At 37.1% G+C, this 21,564-nt stretch overlaps 1 non-coding gene across 1 annotated transcript; it reads left to right on the top strand.

Annotated features, from left to right (window-relative positions):
• Positions 1 to 3,044: 3,044 nt before the first annotated feature.
• Positions 3,045 to 3,116, top strand: TRNAC-GCA (transfer RNA cysteine (anticodon GCA)). The gene has a single exon. It is a non-coding gene; the product is annotated as a tRNA-Cys (tRNA).
• The last annotated feature ends 18,448 nt before the right edge of the window (positions 3,117 to 21,564 follow it).

A 21,564-nucleotide genomic window follows, 5' to 3' on the forward strand; every position in this document is an offset into this window, starting at 1 on the left:
AGATTTCATGACAATAGAAATTACTTTTATTTTTGCGCTCCTATTCTATTGGCTTAAGTAAGAAGAATTTTAATGATTCAATTTAGGGACTATCAACTGGCATAGAAGAGAACACACATGGCTGACTCTAGTTATGCAATGAACTCAAAGAGCAGGATCTAGGAGTGGGTAGGGTCCTAGACAGAGTTCTACCAGCACTGAGTCCTCTACCATGATTTCAATTAGAGATCAGTATATTTTTCAAAGGGAATAGAGAATGTTGGTTAAATCAGTGAATCTGGAAAGTGCAGATAGCTTAGCAGGGCTTCCAGCATGTTATTTATGATTAGGGTATAGTGCTGCTTTGTGAAATATAAGGTCAGGGATGTAGCTGTGACTCAGAACTCAGAGCCACTGACTCCAAGAAACACTGGAGGAAACCTAAGAATTGCTGGTGAGAGAGGAGTGACAAGAACACAGAGAGCACGTATCTTAACACAAATGAAATTTTTGTACTTTCTAATTCACTTAGGAATAGGGACAAAGTATTGAATGTCCATCTCAGATGATTTTTCCCCAAAGTTGGGAAAATGTGAAAAAATCACAAGGAAATCTGAATTTAAATAAAAATAATTGAAACTAGTGCTCCAGGCACAGGGAAATCTTGAGACTTATAGGCTTAAAAAAACAAGCAAATAGAAGGGAAAGCAAAGCAAGATCTCATTGGCATTATTAGGACATGTTGGAAATTTTGCCAGGTTAGTTTGAGTAAAATAAATATCCATCAAAGCGTTTTAAACAAAGGTATGATTTTATTTCAGTTAATGTTTTTCAAAAGACCATCCTGGTTGCAGTTTCTAAATGATTTCAGTAAAGACTCTCATGACAAACAGAGATGGGGTAAGAGAATAAGGGTGAGAGCCAGAAATCTTACAATTATATTTAAAGTAAAACAACTTTACTAGGAAACATTACAGAAAAATGTACTGGTTTATATTTGTGCAACACACCTTATTTTTGTGGAACTGTAATCAGATTAAGGGAAAGTAACTGAAATCTGACTTATTTTATTCATTGGATAATCCTGAGAAGAGATGGCTTTTAATAGAGGCAGATAAAGTAATTGAGGGCTTCCCTGGTGGCTCAGATGATAAAGAGTCTACCTGCAATGTAGGAGACCAGGGTTTGATCCCTGGGTTGGGAAAATATTCTGGAGAAGAGAATGGCTACCCACTCCGGTATTCTACCTGGAGAAGTTCAGTGACAGAGGAACTTGGGCTATAGTCTATGGGGTCTCAAAGAGTTGGACATGACTAGCAACTAACACATAAACACATAAAGGACTTGTCTATCACAGGGTTTATGGGACTCCTTCAGAGATATTGTCTTGAAAACTTATTAAAGTCTTGTTCTACTTTAATCAGTTTTTCCAAATATGTTGTGGTACTATGCATGCCAGTCTTTAGTACTTTGCGCATTATGGATGTTTGAGGACTGAACACAGAATTTTTCTTTGAGAAGATTTGGCCTTTTTAACACAGAAGCTGGTATCAGTGTCTCTCATTCTAATGTTTTAAAGACTTTGGAGTCGAGAAGACCTGAATGTGACCTCTGAAACAATCCTTAAACATTCTGGGTTTTAATTTCTTCTTATATAAAATATGATATTATTACCTATGTCATACTTATTTGAGCTACCTAGCTCCATACCTATTGAATAAAATGCAGTCAATAAATGGCAATTGTACTTAATTCTGGTACTAAGCTTCCATAGAAAAAAACGGGTGACTTACAAGAGTAAATAATAACATGATATGCAAAACTTTACTGTCTGACCCTCTATTATATTTAGCCAATTTACAAATGAAAGCATGGTGGAGAATTAAACTGCTCTCAGCACATAAAAGCAGGTTTGGGGTCAGCTTTAACCAAAGGACATAATGCTCAGACTGATTTTAAAGGATGGTAACTCAAGTAACCTCAAGAAAAAGTTGGATGATTTTAATAAATGCCTGTAGGGGCTTTCCTGGTGGTCCAGTGGTTAAGAACCTGCCTTGCAATTGCAGGGGGCATGGGTTCAATCCCTGGTTATGCAACTAAGATCCCACATTTTGCAGAGCAACTAAGCCCATATGCCACAGTTACTAAGCCCATGCACTCTGGAGCCTGTGCTCCACAACTAGAAAGTCCAGTGAGCCTCAACGAAATATCCTGTGTAACACAATGAAGACTTGAACCAGCAAATAAATAAATAAATATTAAAAAAAAATAATAATGCCAGTAGACCAAACTAGAACAGAAAACCTATAAACAAAGTGAGACACCTCTAGAGACAAGCTACTTTCCTGCTCTCTCTGAAAACATGGGACATCTCTTCTCCATTTGCCTCTTAATCTCCCAACACATCTAATTGTCTTTCTCAGCTTTCTCTGGATCATCTGTTATTATTGATCCTATTTCTACTGCAAATTAGCAAATTCTTCCTGTGTTTTTAATTCAATTAGCTCTAAGTTCAAGCTGTTTGATACACTGATACAAGGGCCATATGCCACAGCAAAGTAGGTAATCATATGACTTATGTACCTTGTTCCATGACCTCTCAACTGTCACTTAGCATTCATAATCATCTATGTTTTAAGGAAACTTTTTTTTTACAGAAAGAAGTATCATCCTGCTGCTGCTGCTGCTAAGTCGCTTCAGTCGTGTCCGACTCTGTGTGACCCCATAGACGGCAGCCCACCAGGCTCCGCCGTCCCTGGGATTCTCCAGGCAAAAATACTGGAGTGGGTTGCCGTTTCCTTCTCCAGTGCATGAAAGGGAAAAGTGAAAGGGAAGTCGCTCAGTCGTGTCCGACTCTTAGCAACCCCATGGACTGTAGCCTATCAGGCTCCTCTGTCCATGGGATTTCCCAGGCAAGAGTACTGGAGTGGGATGCCATTGCCTTCTCCGGAAGTATCATCCAGTGGGAGTCATTAGACCAAGTTCATTTTGACGTCTATGAACTAAAGCTAACTGGTATTGTCCATTATCAATTCTTTACCAATAATTATCATTAGTAATGGGCTTCCCTAGTGGCTCAGTTGGTAAAGAATCTGCCTGCAATGCAGGAGACCCAGGTTCGATCCCTGGGTAGGGATGATCCCCTGGAGAAGGAAATGGCAACCCACTCCAATACTCTTGCCTGGAGAATTCCATGGACAGAGGATCCTGGCAGGCTACAGTCCAAGGGATCACAAAGAATTGGACATGACTGAGCAACTAACTTTCACTTTCACTTTCATTGTTAGTAATGCCTGAAACAGGATCACTATCAGTTTGTTTGTAATGTAAAGACTTAATGAGTCAGTCACTCAGAAATATTAACACACAGGAGAGAAAATTGAGCTCAGTTTGGTTTCAGTATGTGTGCTGTGTGTGTTCAGTCACTCAGTTGTGTCATACTCTTTTGCAACCCCATAGACTGGTCCTCCAGGCTCCTACATGGGATTTTTCAGGCAAGAATACTGGAGTGGGCTGCCATTTCCTCTTCCAGGGAATCCTCCCTATCTAGAGATCAAACCCATGTATCCTGTGTCTCCTGCATTGGCAGGCAAATTCTTTACCACTGAGTCACCTGGGAAGCCCATATTTGGATTCAATACGTGCATGCAAGCTAAGTCATGCCATGTGGCTTTAGTCGTGTCCAACTCTTTGTGGCTCTGTGGACCGTAGCCCACCAGGTTCCTCTGTCCATGGGGTTCTCCATACAAAAATACTGGAGTGGGTTGCCATTTCCTTCTCCAGGGGATCTTCTCCACCCAGGGACTGAACCTGAGTCTCTTATGTCTCCTGCATTGGCAGGCTCAGTATAGCTGTTTCAAATTAAAATCCTATTGTAGTCACTTAAATTGTAATATCTGAATTCTGTGGATTTACCCTAGTTGTAAAAAGTCAGCATTCCTACTCTCCTTCAGTTTTACTTTCCTAAGTCTAACATATTCTTTAATAAATTCCAGAAAATCCCACAGGGGATCTCAAAAGTGTTCATGTATTACCTGTATCCCTACAGAAATTTCTACCTACATGTATTTCTCCTCAGCAGCTGCTTTGCTGATATTTGTTGCCTTCAAATCTCTCCAGAGAGGGAGATCACCTCTGATCTGCTTCTTGAGCATGTTGGGAAGTCACCTTGCTTGAGATGTTTCTCTCTGGTGTATCATAGAGTTGCAGAACACACAATGTGCCCCAACTATGCTGTGTTCCCTATTTACATTTTATACATGCTTATTGAATCTGTACTGAGTTCTGGACACGTTGAAGCACTTGAGATATAGTAGTAAACAAGACACTTATGATACTTGCCTTGAGGAGTTTATAATCTAGAGGAAAAGAAATTTTAAATTCCTGTATGCTCATGTTCAATGGAATGGCTATTATAAAATATAAATAAATGACAAATGTTAGCAAGAATGTGCAGAAATTGCAACTCTTGTGCAGTTGGCAGGAATGCAAAATGCAGTGCAGCCACTATAAAAATAATTATGGAGGTTCCTAAAAAAAGGTAAATGTAGAATTACTATACAATCCAAAAAATTCACTTCTAAATATATACTTAAAAGAATTGAGGCAGAGTCTCTAAGAGATATTTGACCAGTCATGCTTATAGCAGCATTATACACAATAATCAAAAAGTTAAAGCAATGCAAGTGTTCATCAATAGATTAACTGATAAACAAAATGTGGTATATACACACAATGGAATGTTATTCGACCTTAAAAAGGAAGGAAATTCTGACACATATTACATCATAGATGAACTTTGATGACATTATGCTAAGTGAAATAAGCCAGTCACAAAAAAAAACAAATAGTCTATGCTTCCACTTGAGATATCTACAAGTAGTCAAATTCATAAGGACAGAATATAGAACGGTGGTTGCCAGGGGCTGACAAGAGAAGTGAATGAGGTGTTGTGTAATGGGTTTAGAGTCTCAGTTTTGCAGGAAGAAAATAATTATGGAGATTGCACAATCACTTGAATGTAACTTCACACCTCTCAACTGTATACTTAAAATGGTTAATATGGCTAATTATATGTTATGCATATTTTACTACAATTAATTTTTTTTTGAAAAAACAAAAGTTCTCTGTTGTATTTCTGGAGCCTTAAAGAGTTCCTTATTGTGATAAGGACAATATTATACAACCCCAACTGTAGCTTACACATTACCATCTGCCACATATGTCTCCAATCTCTCTAAAAAAGCATCTCTAAAGCTGCTTTTATATGAAATCCTTTTATAGAATTCAATCACCAAACCTAAAGTAAAACAGATACCATATCAATAACACCATAGGTAATCTCCTTTCCCTCTTTGCTTTGAATACCATAAGAACCTCCCTTCTTTCAACTCCTTACCAAATTTCTGCTTCTGGGCCAGTCTTGCAAATGGATACCAGAAAAGTCAGAAGGAAGGAAGAGTGTTGACAGCCTTGCATGCCTGACTGCCTTCATCTGAATTGAGCCAAATGTGTTATCCTATAAACGGTCCATTCTCTTCCTTCCACTTTGGCAAAACTCATCAATACAGAATTTCACATGAAGAAGCGGGCTGAATCTAAAAAACCATTGTTCTTATATTCAGATCTTGAATAAATGTAATGTCAATCAAAATTAAATTTTAAAATTCAATTAATTCATGACAGCACCAGAGCATATTAAAGCCAGTATTTATTAAGAATTTACAATGAATTGAGCACTATCCTACATGGTTTAAATATATTTACTCCTTTAATCTTCATAACAATCCAATGAACTGATACTGTGGTCTGCATTGTGAAATTGAGGAAACAGAGACATTACAAATCTCGCCCAATAGTTCACATACATGGTGGACTGCAACTTTCACTTCGGCAAATCTTTCCAAGAATAAGCAATCTTAATCATTTCTCACTCTTGGTGGATGCATAAAGTCCAGAGAGACAAAATGATTTCTTAAGATTATACAATCACATGATAGAAAAGCCAGTTCTTTTATTCCCAGTCCAATGGTTTTCTTTACTTTTTCATATCAAACTGACCAAAGTAACAATTTTGTAATCTATTGATTAAAAAGAAAAAGTAGTCCAATTTACTAGGATGTGAGCATCTTCCCTGCTTGTCACAGTATGGAAGGTGAGAATTTAAAGAATGGAGCTTAGCAATCAGACATTCCATCCCTTTGTCATATTATTCTATTCCTCTTTATGTTGGTAGAATTATCTCAAATTATAATACTTATTTGTTAATTTTACCATAGTTAAATTAACAGTTTATAATCCAAAGCAAATATCATGCATCTTTTGTTTGTCCTTAAATATTATGACTATTTAGACAAAGATTTTAAGTACTAGAGTTAAAGCACAGCTAAAGTATAATTACAATTTTAATATTTCCAATTAAAACAAATTTCTTTTAATATCATACATTGACTCTCTTCCTGCCTGTTAAATGGAGAATGCCATAATATATTTCTCATGTGGTCCTGAGACTTGATTGGTGGTGATATTGTGTGCTCAGTCGCTCAGTCATGTCCAACTCTTTGAGACCCCATGGACTGTAGCCAACCAGGTGCCTCTGTCCATGGAATTTTTCAGGCAAGAGTACTGGAGTGAGTTTACCAGTTCCAATTCCAGGGGATCTTCCTGACCCAGAGATCAAACTTGTGTCTCCTGCATTAACAGGCAGATTCTTTACACTGTGCCGCCTGGGAAGCTCAGGTGTGGTATTACTGACCTTTTAATTTTCCTTTCTTTTTTGTATGAGATGACATTTTTTGGTTGTTCTTTAGATTAGTAGCTACTAGGTTTGGTCACCTGATGTGAAGAACTGACCCATTGGAAAAGACCCTGATGCTGGGAAAGATTGAAGGCAAGAGGAGAAGGGGATGACAGAGGATGAGATGGTTGGATGGCATCACCGAGTTGATGAACATGAGTTTGAGCAAGCTCTGAAAGTTGGTGATGGACAAGGAAGCCTGCCGTGCTGCAGTCCATAGGGTCACAAAGAGGTGGACATTACTGAACGACAGAACTGAACTGAGGTTAAGTTTTGGAGAACAGGTTTACACAGACGTTTTTCTAGAATAACAGTAGTTGGGGGAAAATGACAGTATATTATTCATCCATCACTGTCATTTGACTGGCACACCACCTTGATAGTTTGGCACCTTTCCTTCTTTCAGGAATTAAGAAAGATTTATTCCAATCAAACACATGAAGTTATCACCAAAATGAGTGTAAGTCATATTTCTCTAAGCAAGTGGTATCACTTCTGTATGGAAAACAATTGTGGTTGTTGTTTACTATATGTAAACACACAAAACAAACAAAACAAATGAAAACCTTGATAAAGACCTGGCTTTTATTTCCAAGTAAATAACTACCTTAAGTCACTTATAGTCAACCAAAACAAAATCAGAACTCTGCTATTTGAAATCAGATAACACCTGTGTTCACATGTAGCATTCCAATTTAATCAATAGCCAACAATCTATTCTGAAATAATTGCAACCATTAGAGTTGTCTAAGCAATTCTTATTTTCTCTCAAATCAATCCATTTATTAACAGAGCAAAAGAAGAAAAAAAAATTAAAGACTACTTCAAGCTTTTTTTTCCCCACTATTATTCTCAAAGAATAGTACAAAGGTGAGGCAATGTAAGTCGGTCATAAAATGTTTCAACAAGGAAAAACGTCAGGGCATGAAGAAGATCATTTCTGTTGGCACTAAAGAGAATAATAGAAAGCTGTGTTCTCTCGGGGCTGGGGCCAAGGCTCCAATTCTATTGCTATTGGAGAAAATGCTGCAGGTGCAAGAGTCAAACTGGTTTCTATTATAAAAGCAGTAGATTATTCTGTGATTAGTGTCTGAAACTGCTAAGCTTTACCTCCTCTTCTGTTTAGCAATATTCTTATATAACCTAGAATCTGGTAACTCTTTCCGTATCTACCAGGATCTGTGATGCTTTCTAATATTTTACATAAATGTATACATACAAATGAGACACAGGTTGAGCAATCTGAGATAACAGACTGATTCCATTTTGAGGTAGCAAACCTGAAGTTTGCAGTTCCTATAAATTTGTTGCTCTCAGATTTTGAAGATGATACAATTAAACACAATCAGAAGAATATACAATTTTTGAGTTTTTCTCTAGTGATGGTGATGGATTAGTATCTTCCTATCAACTTGCTCTCACCCTTCTCTTTGAATACAAGACCAGATGTACATTTTCAGGGCTCTTTGCACTGCTTGGAAATTTCATCATGGCCACTGAAAAAGTTGAAGTTAAGTAACAGAAGGAAAAAAAAAAAATCTCATGATTCTGGCTGAAATAGACAGATGTTCCAATTAACAAACCTCGGCAATTTCAGTCCCTGGCTCATGAGGGGGGATCACTAATATTGATATTAAAGAGTTCAAAATTAATAGGGTAGTGTTCATGGGAAATAATAAAGATAATAACAATAACATGCCAGAATCATCTAAAGAGAAATAGCATTGATACAGACTCCAGAAATGCTGAAGTGGGACTATGGCTGAGACTAGGGCAGGGGATACTCAAAAGAGGATCTTTAAGTAGGGAAATGTATCTTATGGATTGCAATATGTAAACTTTTTTTTATTATGCACACACTCTGAGGCCTCAATCAATATTGCTGGAACATGATGATTATTATTATAATTCACAGTTGATCAATGTTTCAGTGTTTAAGAAGAATTCTAAGTTTCTACCAAAGAAATAATATGTATCTTCTATATTTTTTCTAAAACAAGAAATTTTGAGAAAATAAATATACTAAGAAATTAAATATAATACAGAAAAAAATATTCAGGCCTATTTTAATGAATCATCAATAATTAATTTTGTATGATAGAGTTATATTTTATTTTTTGCATAGAAGACAGGATTCACAATTGTGGGGCTTTGTTTTGTCTATCCCTTAGATCACACTTCAGTGGTTAGATCCATTTGGACCCTGACCTGATACTTAGTACATCAAAAGTATATAGCAAGGAGAGATTTGGAGAGAGAGTGAGGAAATGTCTTTTCTGTACATCAATTTCTTTATCTCTGTAGCAAGAGTATTATATCTTAATTCAGATAAGTACTTTGAACATTCAGTAAGATAATAAATGTAAATTACTGGGAAGAATTAAAATCAAAACTCAATAAATGACAGCTACTATTATCATAGTAATTTTTAGGCATGTTAGCAATAAAAAGAGGGTTTCCCAGGTAGTGCTAGCAGTAAAGAACTTGCTTGCCAATGCAGAAGACATAAAAGAGACTCAGGTTGGGAAAATCCCTGGATTGGGAAGATCCCCTGGAGGAGGGCATGGCAACCCTCTCCAGTATTCTTGCCTCGAGAATCCCATGGACAGAGGAGCCTGGGGCTATGGCCCATAGGGTTGCAAAGACTTGGACACAACTGAACTAACTGAGCATGAGAAATAAAAAGAATGGGTACCAAAAATGAGCTCTACCGATTCAGATTCTCAAAGCTTTCTCCTGCTCATTTTCTTCTAGGTTCTTTTAGATTGAAGTAACATTGCAGGTGAAGATGCAATGCTGAATTCAACTAGGATCATCTTTACCTTCTTAAAAACTTTTGGTGCAAACTGGAATGAGTAGACATTTGTTGGAATTTTCTTTCTACAGAATACATTAATGAAAAATATAAGTGAAAGCAACAGTAGATTTATTTCTTCCCATTGTAAACCTTCTGGAAGAGCAAGCAGCAGGAGTCTGCAAATGCACGCCTATAATTGTACGCTGTCCTGTCACCCCCTTCTGGAATCAGATGATGCCATTTTTCATATTCTGAAAGGAGCACCACAAGAGGTCAAGGCAGAAACAACTTCCCCACATAAATCTTTGCTCTTTCATGAAGTTAATCAAGAAGAAGTCTGGAGAACAGGCAGATTATCTGTGCATAGTTTACTCCAAGGGCTATAAGTTGTTTTTTTGTTTTTTTTTTAAATTACCTCTTCACAAATTGCAGGCTCTCCAACACCCATGCTGACTGTCATATCCTCCCAAAAATGTAAGTATATTCATCATTGCACAAGGTGTCTTCCAAGTATGCCTTAATAGGCAAGGCTTTTAAATCTATTTAGACTCTCTTACAAGATTTGACTGAAGTACATTTCCAATACCTTGATTTCCTGACTGGCTTGACTTTGTAATGCAATCCAATATTGTAGGATAATTAATATTTCCACAGCTGTGCTTTGAATAATGGAGGTCTACTCAGATAAGATTTCAAAATAACTCGTCTTCTTATTCATCCAGACTAACATATTCAGAACAGAAAATGTAATAAAAGATAACTATGCAATGATTTGTACTTCCTATGGCATTTGGATCCCCCATATCTAAGCCACAGCATTAATAGACTTTCAGGAAAGCTTAACAACTTACTTGGTGTACTATAAGAGTATCTTGAAAAGATGCAGATTTGATTTTCAAATTTCTTAATTAGGATAACAATTAGGGCAGTTAAAATATTTAAAGTGTCAGCTTTTGTGTTTGCTTTTTAGGGTTGTCATAATAAAGTACCACAGACTGGGTGACTTAAATAACAGAAACGTATTTTCTCACACTTCGAGAAACTATAAATCAGAGATCAAGGTGTCTATAGGCTTGTCTCTTCTAAGGTCACTCTCCTTGGCTATAGAGGTCTGTCTTCTCCCTCTGTCCTCATGGGGTCCTCCCTCTGTGTGTGTCTGTGTTCTACTTTCCTCTTCTTATAAGAATACTGGTCATATTAAATTAGGGCTCACTCTCATAACCTCATTTAAGATTAATCACCTCATTGAAGACCTTATCTCCTAATAGTCACCTTCTGAACTACTGAGGGTAGGATTTCAACATACGGATTTTGGGAGAACACAATTTAGCTCCTAACAATTAATTGCTGTATGAAATTATTAATACATGCTTCTGGAAGCAACAGTTTTAAATTTACTGATGTAATATGAAATATAATGTGCCCAACATTGTTTACAGTCTTTGCACTGGTGCTTCCCTTTGATTGAAATGGTCTCCAGGGATATCTCCATGACTCACTCACTTTCCTCCTTAAGTTCTTACTTATTGTCATTTTCTTAGTGAGCCATCCCCTGATTTATATGTGGACACTGCTCTCCAAACCCTCCAACACACTTTCCTTCTCTAGTGGTCCCCAAGCACTTATTGTCTACTGAATATCTTATATCTTAGTTATTTTTTAAATTGTTCCTCATTATCAACTAAACTTTAAGTTCTATAAGCATAAAGATTTTTGTCCAATATATTTCCAACATATTTCAAATAACAGATTAATAGGTATTTGTTGAGTTAATGTTAGTTTCCTAAGTGTCATTACTTGCTATTAAATAACAATAAAGAATAATGTATTTTCTTTAATTTAATCTCCTAACAACTTAATATTATCTGTATGATATTTTTGGAGATATAAATGCATCTAAGCTTTGTATTTCCAGATTTCTCTAGCAAGCAGAGAACCTCTTACCAACGTGGTGCTAAAAATTCCAAGCACACTCATTTCAAACAGATACTGATTTACATCACCTCTTTAGTACCTTGAAGTATAGAAGAAGAATGTGACAATAAAGGAAAAATTTGTGAAGAGTGATATTGAGATCTAAAACTGAGGTCAGTGAGAAGCTGAATTAAATGAATTTAGTTGAGATAAACTAATTCCAGATTAACGATTCAGGGTTAGGCTGTTTGATGTACGATGATGCCATTCTAACTTATTGAACAAAGTAATGGGGACTTTCCTAGGGACCCAGTGGTTTAGACTCCATGCTACCACTGCAGGGGATGTGGGTTTGATCCCTGATTGGGGACCTAGGATCCCACATGCATTAATGGTGCAGCCAAAACATCAAAAATAAAATAATATTTGAAACAAACAAACAAACAAACAAAGTGATGGCTTGCGAAATGAAAAGAATGAATATAATATAAACCCAACTCACAGTTATTGTCACATTAGGTGGCTTAGGCATTCCGTTGACCTGCATAGAAAGTACCGGAAAAATGAGAGATTGGTCTATGCATAGTGGCTAGTACAGGATACTAGTTCTCAGACTATATACTTTATACTTAATAATATGAAGGATAAATTAACTTTATTTCATGCAAGTACATATTTAAATGGTAAATGTGATTGGGTCCTAGATGATATGTGAGTTCAAATTGTAAATGAATTTCCTTAGCTTCGAGGAGAGATGAAAGGAGATAGGAGCCCTGAATTCTTGATTTAGTCCTGTTACTACTAACTGTGTGATTAAATATAAATTTGAAATATCATACTGGCTGTGTGGAGAATAGACTTATAGACATTTTGGGTATGTGAGTGGAAGCAGGAAAACCATAAAGAGGTCACTATAATAGTCTTGTTAAAAATGAAATAATCTTGGAGCAAGTGATAACAGGAAGCAGTTGTCTGTGGAGCAAATGGTGATAAGATGTGCTGATGAGTAGGGTGTGAAAAAAAAAAAAGAATTCAAGGAGAAATGCAAGGCATCAAATACTGTGCTAGATGGTAGGGCTCAAGTGGTAAAGAGTCACAAAAATAAAATGGTTCCTATTTAAGTAGAATGTTGATTTCCAGAGGCTCTTACTGGAACGTATTCCTTGTAGTTAACTCATCACATGGTCTTGTGGTTACAATACAGGAAGTAAAACTTAAACGAAAGAAAGAAATTAATCAATCAAGCCTCAATATTGGTAAGTTTCTAGGCTTTCTGGAATTATCTTATTTCCTGAAAATTGATCCTCCTCTTCAAAAAAGACTTTTTAATTATACATATTTCTTTGTTCACATTACTATATGAATTAATTAGGACTAAACAGAGTTTATATTAAATAGAGCTTATAAGTACACTGTAAATATCCATCATTTCAACTTAAATATTTCTATTTGTCTCCCTTCCTCATTTTTATGTGATGCTTATGATTTCTTTTTGCTATAGATAACATGCTAAACCAAACAATCTGTATTTTTTGTGTGTTTGGTTCTTTTGTCCAATTCTCAATATATTTCTGATATTATGTTTAGATAATATTAGATATTATTAAATCATATAATATTATGCATAGATCATCACTCCAATGTTCTCATCTTCTGGTCCCAAACACTAAATAATTTAATATTTTGTTTGATATTTAACTTGATAATTTAGGTAGTTAATTTTATCTATAAAGAAGATGTTTGTCAAATTTACTCCTCACCCCACCAAAACCAAACAAACAAAGCAATGAAGCAAGCACCAAAGAGCCCCTGCTTCCACACCATAACACAGTAAACTGTTTATGGTTAGCTTTTGCCATAGAAGATCCCAATTGTCCATTTTCCCTGGTCTCTCCCTTTGTCTCTCATAACAAACTTGAGATTGCAATTCTGTGATCTGGGTTTGCCACAACATCCTTTCTAAAAATTTTAAAAATTTTCTTTAAAAACATCTCCAGATGGCATTCTTGAAGTCAGGTAACTTAGGAAAATATACATAATATTATCAAAGTGTGTCAGTCACTCAGTCATGTCTGACTCTTGGCGACCCCATGGACTGTAGCCTGCCAGACTCCTCTGTCCGTGGGATTCTCTAGACAAGCATACTGAAGTGGGTTTCCATGCCCTTGTCCAGGAGACCTTTCTGACCCAAGAATCGAAACAATGTTTCGTATGTCTCCTACATTGGCAGGTGTATTCTTTACCACTAGCACCACCTGGGAAGGCCAACTACTTTTCTAATTATTCCCCAAAGAAGTGAAATCACATTTCTTGTTGTTTAGTCACTAATCATGACCAAATCTTTTGCGACCCCATGGACTATAGCCTGCCATGCTCCTCTCTTTATGGGATTCTCTAGGCAAGAATACTGGAGTGGATTGCGATTTCCTTCTCCAGGAGATCTTCCTGACCCAAGGGTCCAACACATCTGCTTTGCAGATGGATTCTTTACCACTGAACCACCCCGGAAGACCTCACATTCCTTAGATCTTAGAATAAAACTCTCACAATCAAGAAAAAAAAAAAGTACATACATATAATCTATATAAACTCAAGTTTCATATATAAGCACAATGAGGGCAAAGGTTTACTATATAATAATCTTAAAACAATATTAAAGAAGAAAGCTCAGGAAAACACTTACAACAATAATTATAGATGGTAGATGGTTATACTCAATTTTCACCATAGAGCACTTTCCACACATGTTCTTACCTCTCTGACCAATGACTTTCTACCTGTTAACAAAACTTCTTACTTTGCTAACGATAATGACAACAACTTTCTTTGACCATCCCCTCCTACTCTTCAGCAAAAAAAAAGAGTAAATTTTTTTGCTGTATTCAAATACTACTTTTTTTTTGAAATACAGTTGATTTACAATGTTGTATTATTAATTTCTGCTGTACAGCAAAGTGATTCAGTTATACATTCTTTTTTATATTCTTTTCCATTATGGTTTTTCATGGGACATTGAATATAGTTTCCTGTGCTACACAATAGGACCTCATTTATCTATTCTATATACAATAGCTTACATCTGTTAACCTTAACATCTGTATAGAGAACAGACTTATAGTTGCCAAGGGGGAAGAGTTGAGAGAGGGATGGAGTGGAGCTGGAGGTTGGAGTCAGCAAATACTACTCTTATGCAGGTTGTGCACTGTGCTTTTACAAATATCCCTTTACAAGGTTTCTATTCAGTTAATTTAAAAATTCCTCAAACGAAAATTTGTTTTATTCTTTCTCAGTCATTTAATCTTTCATTCAACAAATATTCATTAACTGTCTCAATTTGTATTTCATTAAAACTATCATGTTGTTAATGGTAAATTATACTATATTACTTCATGCACAGATAAGAAAAATACATCGTTTAATTGGTCTATGATCTACTATCAACAGTAAAATATATCCTAGTTATTAAGACATTTTAAAAGTTTTAAAATGGGCATATAAGACTAGATAAACCTGGTATGTACAAGAGATTGTTTTACATGCCCAGTATATATCAGTGAGAAAAAAAAAAAAGATTAAAGTTCCTGCCCTAACAGGAACTATGTTTCAGAAAGAAAAAGAAAAAAAACTATAATAGAAAATAGAAATAAAAGTAAATTGTGTTATATGTGCTATGCTGTGCTTAATTGCTCAGTCGTGTCTGACTCTTTGCAGTCCCATGGACTGTAGCCTGGCAGGCTCCTCTGTCCATGCGGATTCTCCAGGCAAGAATACTGGAGTGAGAGAATACGATGGCAGAGGAGTAGGTGGATGTGGAGTACATCTCCCTCCAAGGATACATCAGGAATACAGCTTAGGACACAGAAGTGCATGAAGAACACCAGCTGAGAGTGGACAGGAGTACCTAACCAGTGGAAAAGAATATATAGAACCACACAAAACTTGGTAGGATGTGAAGGAACTAGAGGGAAAACAGGAGTGTTAGTAGGATTGAACCTGCCCTTGGCAGGTGGGGAAACTGAAGCAGGGGTCCATTTCCCACATTGGGGCAACTGTCTGAGTCAGAGGAGAAGCATTTCAGGCTGAAAGTGAAACAGCTGATCTGTGGTAGCCTAAATGGATTGAGAATCAGACAGTACTTGCCGCAGCCATACATACCCCAGACAGGAACACTGGGGCCCCTGGAAGGCACAGCAGCTGGGAGCTGGAGTTTAGGGATTGTGGAGGAATCCCAGGGCAAGGGCTGCTGTTGACTGCAGAGAGACGGACTGAGGGGATGTGAGGGAGGAGATAATGGTGGGAAATGCCGGTGGAGGAAAGTCAGGTAGCCACAGAAGCAAGGTGATACTGCTGAGTCACACATAGCGGGTGGAGCCATCACCATACCCTCTCTTTCCCCAGACGCCAACATCGACAGCTGAAAAATAGAGGCTGGCTCATCAAATTCCTGACACACGGAACTATAGAGTAGGAACTCACCCAGGGTGCTCCTTTAAGTGACTGTCGCTCTGATCTACAGGGTAAGACCCCAACAAGGGGGCTCCCCTCTATGTGCCTGATGCTCCAAACAACAGAGAAGGACCCCAGGCAAGGGAGCCCCTTAGCGCCTGAACGGGCAGAGCTGTGGAGAAAGGTTGGCCAAAGAGGCCTTCTGATCACCAGGTACAAGAGGCTTGAAAAAAGACTCTGATAGGACCATAACTCCTGCAGCGGAGGCAGTCCATGCCCTTGCACACTTGGCGCCGCCAGGGTCCCTGCAAGACAAGCAGCTGTAGCACCTTCATGCTCAGCTCTCACTGGAGCAGAGCTGCCACAGGCAAAAAATGTCCTGCTTCTATGCACTCAGGGCCACTTAGGTTGTGTCTGAATCTTTGCAACCCTGTAGACTGTGGCCTGCCGGGCTTCTCTGTCAGACATAGGGGTTCTCCAGGGAAGAATACTGGAGCATATAGGCCAGTACTGGTTGCCATACCCTTCTAGAGCATATATTTCCTGCTTCCCTAGCCACTAACACCCCCTGAGTACCTGGTGCTGCCAGGAACCCTGCAACCCAAGCAGCTGCACCACCTCCACACCTGGCCCTCACAGGGGCAAACCCAAGTCCTCCAGGGCAGCCTCAGAAGCAAACCCCAGGGGATGAACCACATGTAGAGGTGGAAATAAAACCACAGTTGAAATCCAGGGGTAATGTGGCTAGGGAAGAAGACCCAAAACTTTCCCAGCAGCTGTACAAGCTGCAGATTAAATCCACAGGATCAACTAGGCAGACTCTGTGTCTATGAAATACATAAAAGGCCATTGAGAGCCCCCACAAAAGAAGACACACTAGTTCTGATAGCTGTGGATGTTGGAGGCAAGAACACACAGGAGTAGGACCAGATTAGAATCTGAGCTGCCCCCACAGCAGGTATAAAGGCCAACACAGTGTTGGAGGGCACCCTAGGGAAGTAAGGTGGACTGTGACTCCTAGAAAGGGAAAGGACTCTGACAGCAGTGATTCAAGAAAAACAATTATTATTCTCATTTTTTGACTTGTTCTGTAGGGTTTGTTGTATTTATTTTCCTTTTTTTTCCCCTTTCGTTGTAGTAGTCTATTTTTTTGGCACTAAGAAATCAAATTAAGCTTTCGAGCTTTTTTTTTCCTCAGTCACATTTTGTATTGTTGTTATAAAACTCTGCCTCTATGCTGAGCTTTTGAAGTTCTGTGGAGTTTTCCTTTTTTTTTTTTCTTTTCTATTTATTTCATTTTTAAACCTATTATTATTTTTTCTACATTTATTCCTTTGTTTGTTTTTCCTACTGTTCTTTTCCCCTTGCAGTTAATCTTTAACGTATGTAAATCTTCTTTATCTACCTCTATTTAATTTGCATATCTATTCTTTCTTTCTTTTCTCTCTCTTCTTTTCTCTCAACATATTTGTTAGTTTCATTTTCATTGCTTTATTATCGAATTGGCATCTGGCTTTAGTTTTGTTTTCTAGTTTGTGCTTTAGTTAGTTTTTTTCTTAACTGGTAAATATACTTTTTCATTTCCTTTGTTTGCTGGGTCAAAATATTGTATATTATTTTTGTTGGACTGTTTTGACTTTGCTCATCGGTGCATATGTATATGTGTGTACTTCATTGTTTTAATTATTATTTGCCTGACTTTGTAATTTCCATTTGTCTGGGGTTCATCTTTGATTTCTCATTTTCCTATATTTGTTTTAATCTCACTTAATACCACAACAAAGCACTTGTGGAATCTTCATTCCTGACTAGAGATCAAGCAACTTTTCTGACCATAGTGCTATGAGACTAAACATCAATTACAAGAAAAAAAACTGTAAGAAACACAAACACATGGAGATTAGACAACACATTTTTAAATAAACAACAGGGCACTGAAAAAATCAAAAGGTAAATCTAAAAAGTATTAGAAACAAGTGAAAATGAAAATACGACAACTCAAAACCTATGGATGCAGCAAAAGCAGTTCTAAGATGGAAATTTACCTCAAGAAACAAGAAAAACATCAACTAGACAATGTAACTTTACACCTAAAATAATTGGGAAAAGAAGAACAAGAAAACTCCAACGTTAGAAGAAGAAAAGAAATCATAAAGATCTGAGAAGAAATAAATGAAAAAGAAATAAAAAAATAGTAAAGATTAATAAAACTAAAAGCTGATCCTTTGATTAGATAAAGAAAATTAACAAACCTTTAGCCAGACTCATCAAGAAAAAAAGAGAGAAGAATCAAATCAACAAAAAATAGATATGAAAAAGAAGAGGTTACAAGAGACAATGCAGAAATTCAAAAGATTATAAGAGAATATTATGAACAACTATATGGCAATAAAATAGATAACCTGGAAGAAATGGACAGATTCTTAGAAAAGTTCAATCTTCCAAGATTGAACCAGGAAGAAATAGAAATTATGAACAACCCAATTACAAACACTGAAATTGAAGCTGTGATTGAAAATCTGCCAAAAAATAAAAGCCCAGGACCAGATGGCTTCACAGGAGAATTCTATCAAACATTTAGAGAACAGCTACTGCCTATCCTTCTAAAACTCTTTCAAAAAATTGCAGAGGAAGGAACACTTCCAAACTCATTCTACAAGGCCACCATCACCCTGATACCAAAACCAGACAAAGACAACACCAAAAAAGAAAACTGCCGGCCAATATCACTGATGAACATAGATGCAAAAATCCTCAACAAAATTTTAACAAACAGAATTCAGCAACACATCAAAAAGCTCATTCACCATGATCAATTTGGGTTTATTCCAGAGATGCAAGCCTTCTTCAATATATGCAAAACAATGTGATACACCATATTAACAAATTGAAAGATAAAAACCATATGATAATCTCAATAGATGCAATAAAAGCCTTTGACAAAATTCTGCATGCATTTATGATTAAAACTCTTCAAAAAATGGGCATAGATCCTTCTACCTCAACATAGAAAAGGCCATATATGATAAGCCTATGGCAAACATTATTCTTAATGACAAAAAATTGAAAGCATTCAGCCTAATATCAGGAACAAGACAAGGGTGTCCACTTTTGCCACTGTTACTCAACATAGTTCTGGAAGTCCTAGCTACAGCAATCAGAGAAGAAAAAGAAATAAAAGGAATCCAGATCAGAAAAGAAGTAAAGCTCTCACTGTTTGCAGATGACATGATACTGTTCATAGAAAACCCTAAAGATAATATCAGAAAATTACTGGAGCTAATTAGTGAATTGAGTGGATGACAAGATACTGTGGGAAATTCTTCAAGAGATGGGAATACCAGACCACCTGACCTGCCTCCTGAAAAATCTGTATGAAGGTCAAGAAACAAGAGTTAGAACTGGACATGGAACAACAGACTAGCTCAAAATCAGGAAAGGAATACGTCAAGGCTGTATATTGTCACCCTGCTTATTTAACTTGTATGCAGAGCACATCATGAGAAATGCTGGACTGGAGGAAGCACAAGCTGGAATCAAGATTGCCAGGAGAAATATCAATAACCTCAGATATTCAGATGACACCACCTTTATGGCAGAAAGTGAAGAAGAACTAAAGAGCCTCTTGATGAAAGTGAAAGAGGAGAGTGAAAAAGCTGGCTTCAAACTCAAAATTCAGAAAACTAAGATCATGGCATCTGGTCCCATCACTTCATGGCAAATAGATGGGGAAACAGTGGAAACAGTGTCAGACTTTATTTTTTTGGGCTCCAAAATCACTGCAGATGGTGACTGCAAACATGAAATTAAAAGACACTTGCTCCTTGGAAGAAAAGTTATGACCAACCTAGACATCATTTTAAAAAGCAGAGACCCTACTTTGTCAGCAAAGGTCCATCTAGTCAAAGCTATGATTTTTCCAGTAGTCATGTGTGGACGTGAGAGTTGGACTATAAAGAAAGCTGAGCACCAAAGAATTGATGGTTTTGATCTGTGATGTTGGAGAAGACTCTTGAGAATCCTTTGGACAGCTAGGAGATCCAACCAGTCCATCCTAAAGGAAATCATTCCAGAATATTCATTGGAAGGACTGATGCTGAAGCTGAAACTCCGATACTTTGGCCACCTGATGTGAAGAACTGACTTATTGGGAAAAACCCTGATGCTGGGAAAGATTAAAGGCGGGAGGAAAAGGGGACAACAGAGGAGGAGATGGTTGGATGGCATCATCAACTCAATGGACAAGAGTTTTAGTAAACTTTGGGAGTTGGTGATGGACAGAGAGGCCTGGTGTGCTGTAGTCCATGAGCTCGCAAAGAGTCAGATACGACTGAGTGACTGAACTGAACTGAGTCAGTGAATTATCAAAGTTGCAGGATACAAAATCAATACACAGAAATCACTTGTATTTCTATATACTAGCAATGAAAAATCAGAAAGAGAAACTAAGGAATCAATTCCATTCACAACAAAAAGAATTAAATATCTAGGAATAAATTTACATAAGGAGACAAAAGAACTGTACACAGAAAGTTATAAGACACTAATAAAAAAAATCAAAGATGACATAAACAGATGGAGTGGTAGTCCATGTTCCTGGGTAGGAAGAATCAATATTGTGAAAATAACTATACTACCAAATGCAATCTACATTCAATGTCATCCCTATGAAATTACCAATGGCATTTTTCACAGAACTGGAACAAAAAATTTCACAGTTCATATAGAAACACAAAAGACCCAGAATAGCCAATGCAGTCTTGAGAAAGAAGAATGAAGCTGGAGGAATTAACCTTCCTGACTTCAGATTATGCTATAAAGCTACTGTCATCAAGACAATATGGTACTATCACAAAAACAGAAATATAGACCAATGGAACAAGATAGTAAGCCCAGAAATAAACCCATGCACCTTTGTGTTACCTTATTTTTGACAAAGGAGGCAAGAGTATACAACGAGGCAAAGACAGCCTCTTCAATAAATGGTTTTGGGAAAACTGGACAGTTACATGGAAAAGAATGAAATTAGAACACTTCCTAACACCATACACAAAGATAAACTCAAAATGGATTAGAGACCTAAGTGTAAGACCGGAACCTATAAAACTCTTAGAGGAAAGCATAGGCAGAACACTCGATGACATAAATCAAAGCAAGATCCTCTATGACCCACTTCCTAGAGTAACAGAAATAAGAACAAAAGTAAGCAAGTGAGACCTGATCAAACTTAAAAGCTTTTGCACATCAAAGGAAACTACAAACAAGGTGAAAAGACAACCTTCAAAATGGGAGAAAATAATAACAAATGAAACAACTGACAAAAGGTTAATTTCCAAAACCTACAAGCAGTTCATACAACTCAATGCCAGAAAAACAAACAACCCAATCATAAACTGGGGAAAAGACCTAAACAGACATTTCTCCAAAGAAGACCTACAGATGGCTAACATTGCTCATTATTAGAGAAATGCAAATCAAAACCACAATGAGATATCCCCTCACACCGGTCAGAATAACCACCATCAAAAGGTCTGCAAACAATAAATGCTGGAGAGGGTGTGGAGAAAAGGGAATGCTCTTGCACTGTCGGTGAAAATGTAAATTGATACAGATATTATGGAAGATGGTATGG

This window comes from Giraffa tippelskirchi, chromosome 1, assembly GCF_054371585.1.
Source record: "Giraffa tippelskirchi isolate mGirTip1 chromosome 1, T2T-mGirTip1v1.2.pri, whole genome shotgun sequence".
Classification (NCBI taxonomy): Eukaryota; Metazoa; Chordata; class Mammalia; order Artiodactyla; family Giraffidae; genus Giraffa; species Giraffa tippelskirchi.